This window comes from Thalassophryne amazonica, chromosome 10 (genome assembly GCF_902500255.1).
Source record: "Thalassophryne amazonica chromosome 10, fThaAma1.1, whole genome shotgun sequence".
Classification (NCBI taxonomy): Eukaryota; Metazoa; Chordata; class Actinopteri; order Batrachoidiformes; family Batrachoididae; genus Thalassophryne; species Thalassophryne amazonica.
The window spans coordinates 71,130,969-71,140,097 of record NC_047112.1 but is presented as its reverse complement, the minus strand read 5'-3'; the positions used below and the strand labels follow the sequence as shown (position 1 = coordinate 71,140,097).

At 39.1% G+C, this 9,129-nt stretch overlaps 1 protein-coding gene across 1 annotated transcript in view; it reads right to left on the bottom strand.

The window, feature by feature from the left end:
- Nucleotides 1-3,760: 3,760 nt before the first annotated feature.
- Nucleotides 3,761-9,129, bottom strand: part of tcf3b (transcription factor 3b) — a 100,647-nt gene continuing 95,278 nt past the window's right edge. The window contains exon 21 of the mRNA XM_034180234.1: nt 3,761-6,220. The gene's annotated coding sequence lies outside the window, so the exon portion shown is untranslated. The remainder of the gene's footprint in view (nt 6,221-9,129) is intronic.

Genomic DNA, 9,129 nt, shown 5'->3' with positions numbered 1-9,129 from the left:
ACCAAAATTATAATCATAATCGGACCATCTAACAGATTTTTATTAATTTGACCCTTCACGAAAAGTGTGTTGACTTTTCCACATTTTCTGTCATTGTGACGTAACGCAAGGTCAAACATAGGTCAAACTATATATTTTTGAACTCTACTCGTCAAGACGACTAATTTGATATGCATATCAAAAGGATTGGACCATTTTTGAATTTTGACCCAAAAATTGGGGTTTTTGGCCCAAAAAATGGCCATAAAATGATTTTTATTTTTGGCATCGCCCCTGATGTGAAACATTACTACAACCCCTGGCAAAAATCATGGCATCACCGGCCTCGGAGGATGTTCATTCAGTTGTTTAATTTTGTAGAAAAAAGCAGATCACAGACATGACACAAAACTAAAGTCATTTCAAATGGCAACTTTCTGGCTTTAAGAAACACTATAAGAAATCAGGAAAAAAAAATTGTGGCAGTCAGTAACGGTTACTTTTTTAGACCTAGCAGAGGTAAAAAAATATGGACTCACTCAATTCTGAGGAAAAAATTATGGAATCATGAAAAACAAAAGAACGCTCCACCACATCACTAGTATTTTGTTGCACCACCACTGGCTTTTATAACAGCTTGCAGTCTCTGAGGCATGGACTTAATGAGTGACAAACAGTACTCTTCATCAGTCTGGCTCCAACTTTCTCTGATTGCTGTTGCCAGATCAGCTTTGCAGGTTGGAGCCTTGTCAGGGACCATTTTCTTCAACTTCCACCAAAGATTTTCAAATGGATTAAGACCCGGACTATTTGCAGGCCATGACATCGACCCTATATGTCTTTTTGCAAGGAATGTTTTCACAGTTTTTGCTCTATGGCAAGATGCATTATCATCTTGAAAAATGATTTCATCATCCCCAAACATCCTTTCAATTGATGGGATAAGAAAAGTGTCCAAAATATCAATGTAAAGTTGTGCATTTATTGATGATGTAATGACAGTCATCTCCCCAGTGCCTTTACCTGACATGCAGCCCCATATCATCAGTGACTGTGGAAATTTACATGTTCTCTTCAGGCAGTCATCTTTATAAATCTCACTGAAACGGCACCAAACAAAAGTTCCAGCATCATCACCTTGCCCAATGCAGATTTGAGATTCATCACTGAATATGACTTTCATCCAGTCATCCACAGTCCACGATTGCGTTTCCTTAGCCCATTGTAACCTTGTTTTTTTCTGTTTAGGTGTTAATGATGGCTTTTGTTTAGCTTTTCTGTATGTAAATCCCATTTCCTTTAGTTTCTTACAGTTCGGTCACAGACGTTGACTCCGGTTTCCTCCCATTCGTTCCTCATTTGTTTTGTTGTGCATTTTCGATTTTTGAGATATACTGCTTTAAGTTTTCTGACTTGACGCTTTGATGTCTTCCTTGGTCTACCAGTATGTTTGCCTTTAACAACCTTCCCATGTTGTTTGTATTTGGTCCAGAGTTTAGACACAGCTGACTGTGAACAACCAACATCTTTTGCAACTTTGCGTGATGATTTACCCTCTTTTAAGAGTTTGATAATCCTCTCCTTTGTTTCAATTGACATCTCTCGTGTTGGAGCCATGATTCATGTCAGTCCACTTGGTGCAACAGCTCTCCAAGGTGTGATCACTCCTTTTTAGATGCAGACTAACGAACAGATCTGGCTTGATGCAGGTGTTAGTTTTGGGGATGAAAATTTACAGGGTGATTCCATAATTTATTCCTCAGAATTGAGTGAGTCCATATTTTTTTCCCTCTGCTTGGTCTAAAAAGTAACCGTTACTGACTGCCACAATTTTTTTTTTCTTGATTTCTTATAGTGTTTCTTAAAGCCAGAAAGTTGCCATTTGAAATGACTTTAGTTTTTGTGTCATGTCTGTGATCTGCTTTTTTTCTACAAAATTAAACAACTGAATGAACATCCTCCGAGGCCAGTGATTCCATAATTATTGCCAGGGGTTGTATATAAGGACTTGATCTAGCATAGATGCCTGCTTGTAACAAAAAATGCCGAAAAAAAATTTTTTGGAAGCACTGCCTTCTGCTGGCTGACTGAGTGGGAGAACTTGCAAAATCGCAGGGTGTTCAAATACTTATTTTCCTCACTGTAATAATTCTAAGTTTAAAAATTCCATGTTTTTCTGCATTAAGAGATTCCATAATTTCTGGCTATACTTCATCTGCAAAATAAAATGACAAAGTAATTTAATTTGTTTGAGGTATGTTTTATGAAGCCAGGATATTCAGCTATTTAACAAAAACTGTTTTGTGCCATATCAGATGTCCCATGTAGGCCCCCTAAGGCCCACTGGTGCTGGTGCTTATTCCCAGAGTCTGTAGTGTGAAGTGGATGACAGTCTGTGACTGTCCTATGATTTATTCCCTACAAAGTAACAAAGTTGTGTTGACATTCTCCATACATGGTGTTTGTGCAAATTTTTTTTGCCAGTTGGGTTATACTGAGGGTATGCACGACGCTGAAATAGACATTTAAAAACAGACCAAAAAAGGATCTTCTTCCGTTCATACATATGAAAATACACCAACAATCAGCACCATCACACCATCAATTCCCGTTTGTCCAAGCAGTTTTTCAATGATGTAAAGAAAAAATTTAGATAAAATCTAGGAGCTGCAACCTAAAGCCCCGTTCACACTGGCGTATTCATAAAGCTGAGTATTGTGCCGTATTGTCTACGCTGAAAGGAGCAGCTTTACGTCGAGTTTTTTCTCCATACGCAGCAGTATGTTGAGGGCTACGCAGGTAGGATGGAAGAAATTAAACATGTTTAATTTTCTTTGGCGTAGAGCACTGGATAAAGTTTTAAGCAGGTCTGCGCAGCACAGCGTTACTGCATGCAAGTCTGTGCAACACGGCGCTCCTGTACACAACCAAAAACTGAGTGCCTGTATCCAGAGGAATCAGCTGGAGAACATGATCACACGGCGTCTGTGTGTACTCACCACTGATGTAAGTGATGGACGTGTGTGTGTGCTCAGAACAGGGACTCAAACCTCAACTCCAAAATCCAGAAATAGCATATCTCTGTGTGTGTGTGTGTGTAGCTGATCAAACCTGAATAAGCGTTGTGACTCTTTAAGATAAAAGCCTTGTCGCTGCATGTCGGTGCGATCATCAGATGTCCTGATCGATCAGGTCTGATCAAATAAGCGGACCTGATCGAAGCAACCAGAGCTTTAAAAGTTTAACGAGTCACAGCGCTTCATTCACAGCAGCCTTTACCACAGCCAGACTCAGCAGCATCTGTACACAATGACAATGATCCACCAAGACAAATAATAACAATAATGTTAAATGACTGTTTCTGAGCCGCAGCACCCCGGCAGTAGAGAACAGAGCGCACTTCCACAGAGGCAGAAAATAGCAGCTTTGGCTACATATGTGGCAGTAATTCAACTGTAAAACCCTCATGATACAGTCCACTGTTTTCCAAGAGCAATGATGTGTTCTGCACAACCAGCAGGAGTGAACTGGTTTTAAATAGCCGCAAGGTACACGTGAATGTGTGCACACATTAAAGAGCGAACACACGCAGCTGCAAGCAGGTCTACGAAAACAGAAAAAGGCTGAGTATGCACGCATTTCAGGCGTATTTAAATAAGACAACGCTGCAATATGCAGCTCTACGAATACGCCAGAGTGAAAGTGGCTTTAACAAAAAATAAAAACTGCAGTTTCATCAACACAATCCATCTGAACAATGAGGGAAATAAGAAATAAGAACTTAACAAGAGCTAAGTAACATTTATTTATTTAACTAGATACAATGAAAGAAAATCTCTTTATACGATTTTAAACTCTTCCTGAAAATTGAAAAAGCATTAGATGGGAGGGTGGGGGAATGGACAAGTACCTCTTTAATCTCAGTGATAAATGAAATGATATGGTTCACAAAATAAAACTGTCTTAAATGAAAATACAAGTTCAGGCACTGATAAGGTATCACTCTCCCATCATGACATCTTAAGTCTTGAGAATGAAAAGGCCACACTATCGATTTGTATAGGTCTTTTTCTTCATCTGTTTTTGTAAAAATTTAACACAAAATGTTCTACCTCCCATTTGTGATTACATGTTTTTTTGGGGGGGTGGGGGGAGGAGGTAGGGGGAGAGAAACCATTCACAACATGACATGGGAACAACGTCACACTAACACTGTTTTGTTCTCCATATGATCTATTATCGTACACCCAAATACAAGCATCTGCCTACAAAATGTGCAGCATAAAACAAAGTGAGCTGCACACTGAGAGCCACTTGAGGGCAGACATTAGAAAAAACAAAAGGTGAAAAGAAAATTATTACACTGTATGGACAGAAAATAAAACAAAACCCAGGAACACATCTGAAAATGAAGGCGATCCACATTTATATGGTAGCTACATTCAAAAAACCAGTTGCATAATTACTGTCAGCAAAGAAAAAAAAACTTCCCACTGTTTTTTTTTTTTGTTTGTTTTTGTTTTTTTTAAGCCAGTGCCTCACTGCTGAAAGAAACCTCAACAGGATCGTGGCACTCATTCTGTCCACACACCTCAAAATGTACACAATTCACCTGGGTAGCTGACTCGCCTTTGAACAAAAACTGGAATAAAGAATACAGCAAAACACTTTCAACATTTCCCCCATATTGTCGACTCCTTATCTGCCATTCTGGTTAAATTTTGAAGTCATTTTTTTTTTTAACAATTTCATTTAAATGTCAAATATCCCCTTATTCAGATCATCTACAATACACTCTAAACTTCAAACTAATATTGCCATTTATGTAAAAAATCTACAATGTATAGACTAACAAAAAATATATATTTATATATATTTAAATTTTGAAAAAAAATGAAACAGTAATGTATGAAGTGAATTTACATGTCACACTTCTCTCAGCAAGAAATATGAGAAACAACTCGGGAGGAAGGCAAGGGGCTGTAATTCAATGGGAATGCTCATTTTTGGAAAAGGAAGCCTCCGTTACACAAAGGCTCGTCTGCTTCAACATCTGCGGACTGACGGGATCCCACCCACAGCGGAACCCGGACAGTTTTTGTCTGTTACAGGACGTCTATTAAGGGGGCAAAACTCGAGCTGATATTCTGTGGGCATCGTCAATGAACAACTTCAAGTAAGTAACAGCAAAAAGTGGTGCTGATAACTTAAATGTCTCAAACGGCTTTTTTTTTTATACAACATTTTCAGGTCAACACTCTCCGATGTCCAGCCTAAATCTATACATCTGTGCTTCATCTCATCGGTGTATGCTTTAGTAATTAAAGCAGGGCTTACAGGAGTAACACTAGAATGTGTATGTGGGTAACAAAAAAGGAAGAACAGCTTTTCATAATTGACAGGTTCGGTGACTTGAAGAAAAAAAGAAACGGTAACCTTCAAGGAAGGAGTCTTCAACTCCAAGTCTCCAGACGCCTCGAGGGAAGAGACAGGGCTTCAGTCAGACGCTGCTTCTAGGTCAGAGTTCCCGTCTTTTCTCTGAACTGCGCTTTAAGCATCAAACTTTGATCTTTTCCTTGTGATCATTCCTCCGTGCTCACAAAATATGTTCGTAAGACCAAGGAAAAGTCACAGAATTCCAGACAACTCAACTTCAACTATTGGCTTGGTTACATAACATATGTAAGACTGCACCATCACGCTGGGAATGACATTAAAAATAATTGCTCATACACACAAGCAATCCCTCACGATATATGTTCCTCACTTGTAAAGCAATCTGCTTAAATGTCTAATAGAAAACATGTAACAATTAGGCACAAATCCTTGATTCAATCTGTGTTTGTTAGGTCTCCTTTCTTTCACCAGAGCACCTCTCGGCAGTGTGTGAAGTCCCAATGTGTGGCAGGACAAAAGTACTCCGGCGCAGTGTTCAATCCTCTTGTGGACACCAAAAAGAAAACCAAATCACATGTATTAAAAAAACAAACAAACAACAACAACAAAAAAAAACATTAAAAAAAAGTTCTTCACATTTGAGCTTGTAGTCATGGTTGAGTGCGACAAACAGGCTGTGTCAGTTTTGGCAGTATGCATGTGTGTACAAGTGTGAATGTGCATCTTGAAACTTGAACGTACAATACACAAACATGTCCATATATATACACACACACTGAGAATAATGGGTGGAAGAAATCTGTTAAGGCCACATCCTCTGACAGCCAAGGAAACACCACCAAATCTGCAAGAACAGACACCACAAAACAATGACGTAGTACACTTTTATACAACGCCACCATCACAAAATACTAAAGACAGCAGACCAACTAACTTAAACCAATGCAAGAACAGTAATAATCAAGGAACACATAACTGGTGCGCATGTGTGCAATAAATAAATGAAGTGCAGTAGAAGAAGGAGGGAAGGAGGGCAACATTCATTGTTAGCACACATGAACATGAGCACAAGATAAGCGCACACATGGTAATCATACTAAGAATAAGAAGAATAACAACATTTAAAAAGGAAACTTGCAAGTGTAGCCCAGTTTGATTTTTCATAAATTTGACAAGTTGTACTTTGTGTGGAAATCTAGTTTTAATAAAGAACCAAAATGAGTTTGACTATTTTTTTTGGACTCTGTCGCACATCTGTTCAAAAAAGTGTCACAGGAGGGACATTTTAGTCACACTGGCCTATAAGTTGCATTTATTAAAAAAAAAAATGGTGCTACTGCTTCATGCAACAAGAAGCAAAGTCGATGCTAATTTATGCCATTGTATGAGGTACCAAGAACAAGAGTAAACTGTTGCCATGAAAGAAAAAATGTCAACAGGAAGCTAAATGTGTGCACATTTTCCTCATTAACTGCAAATAAACTTAATAAAAATGACATTTTTGAATCATTATGTTAGCTTTATGTTTGCCTAGACGTCATCCTCATTGTGGGTCTGGCTGCATCGCAAAGTGCAAACTTGAATATGGGAATTATTCCCCATCTTGATTCAAGAGTGTGGTCTTTCAATTTGAGAGCACAATTTGTTAATTTCGCTTGTTCTCTAATGCTCTGTTCAGACTGCCAGTTCAAATTTGATTTATGGCATATTCAATTCAATCTAATCTCACTGATTAACTGTCCACATTATATATAGCAAGTAACCAGATCTGATTTGTGTGTCTGTGCAGCTATCTTCATTAACCTCTTCAACTATAACTTTCTCCTCCATCTCTTCTTCTTTTATATTTATTTATATTTTCTATCTCTTAAAAATGTTCACTTATTCACTGTGTATATGATCTGAGCACCAGAGGAAGAAACTGCCCTCAATTTCATTGCACTTGTACAATGACAATAAAACTATCTCATCAGATCGGCAGCTACAGGATTGGCAGCTATAGAAATGACATGGGGGGGCGTCACCTTAATCTCTGTCTCCACCTTCTCAAACCACAGCAGAACCAGACGCACTTACACCATGCATCTGAAACATGACTGAACCAGAATAAATCCATGAATTACAGCAAGCGTCAGACTGGACATGCAAGCAGCCGCTAAAATGCATGTTGTTTTCAGCTGTGCTCAATCTTACGAATCATTTGTCCTTGGTATGACTTTTATTCCACTCCTGAATGCGACTGTTCATGGATGTGATTTTACAGGTTAGTTAGGGCTTTTGTGTGTACTTTTTTGTTCCCCCACTCAGTGGTTTGTTCAGCTTTACAATGGCCGTCACCCGGCACATCAGTGACCACACTGAAACGGACTCGCTATTTAATGACCCGGTCACATGGCACACGTCGTTTGCTGAATGAAGGATAAAGTCACAAAGCCACAAATCGAGAAAAAGTGGATGAATGAGTCCCATCACTGAAAAGCCTGCGAGTATGCAGAGTGCACAAAAGACCGAAACGAAACTGAAAGTAACAAAAGAAAAATGAAGCCAACGGCTACCTTGACGCTGTGAACATTTCTGCAGCGAGTCTGTGCTCTCCACAGCCACCTGTGGAGAGCACAGACTGTGGAGCCATCTGTATGAGTCACGTTCAGCTCGTCGGATCTTTAGTTATTGATGCGTTCAGATATTGTCAATGTTCGTGCAAGGTGTCGGACTTGGGAGGTTGGATGAAGTTGGAAGATAATCAAACGGAACGCTGGTGGTATGGGAACTACGCAAATAAGGAACCGTCATGACAGAAAGCAAAACAAAATACGGACGAATTGAGGCTTGTCGTCAGGATTCATTCACATTTTTCAACAGTTTGAAAATTCTGACACAGCGCCAGCTACAGAAACGAAGCTGGACAACGCTTAAACGATGTCTCCGAAAGTCAACACAAGTTCAGATTTCTTGTTTCGTTTTGACTTCGGTGTCCTCCGTTAGTGCCGTGTGACCGGGGCTTTAAATCATCTTTCAATAAACCTATGAATGAGCCTTGACACAAATTTTGGAAAAACTGATTTCATGCAACTTGTGACTGTTCAGACTAACAACAGGAGAACAGATTTAAATGAGATATGCACATAAATCTAATTTGTACTGGCAGTTTGAACAAAGCCCAAGACCCACTTCATCCTCCTCAGATTTTCTTCTTGTTTGCAGCATTTGGTGAATTACTGCCGCACCACTTTCTAGTCCAGAGTGTGGATCAGAGCTATGGGTACAGAGGAGCAGCTTGTCACGTGTGCAGACAGTGCCATCTTGTGGCCACAGATGATAAGGCAGTATTTTCTGACATAAAAGTTGCTTTGAAATACAAGTCACAGGACCAGCCAAACAAGTAAAAAAAATTTAAACAGTGCAACTTGTAGTGCAGAAAATATGGTACATTTTATTGCTAGTAAAGTATTTACTTTGGGAGTATTCATGACAGATATGCTGAGTTCAATTCAGAGGATACAAAGCAGAAAGAGCATGTGTAAGGTTTGAAGTTCATACTACATTCGCTGGAAACCTTGAATTTCCAAATTAAAAACTAGGAAAAATATACCTAATAAAGCTGCGATAAAACAATGAGTCTCTACAGTGACTCATTTAGGCAAACCAGGGAAAAATGCAGTAAATGTAACTAACATTAGTATGAGTACATAGTATTAGTAGTAGACATGCACGGGTGCTGTCTTAGCGGTCCAGCAGATATCCAGCACAGTC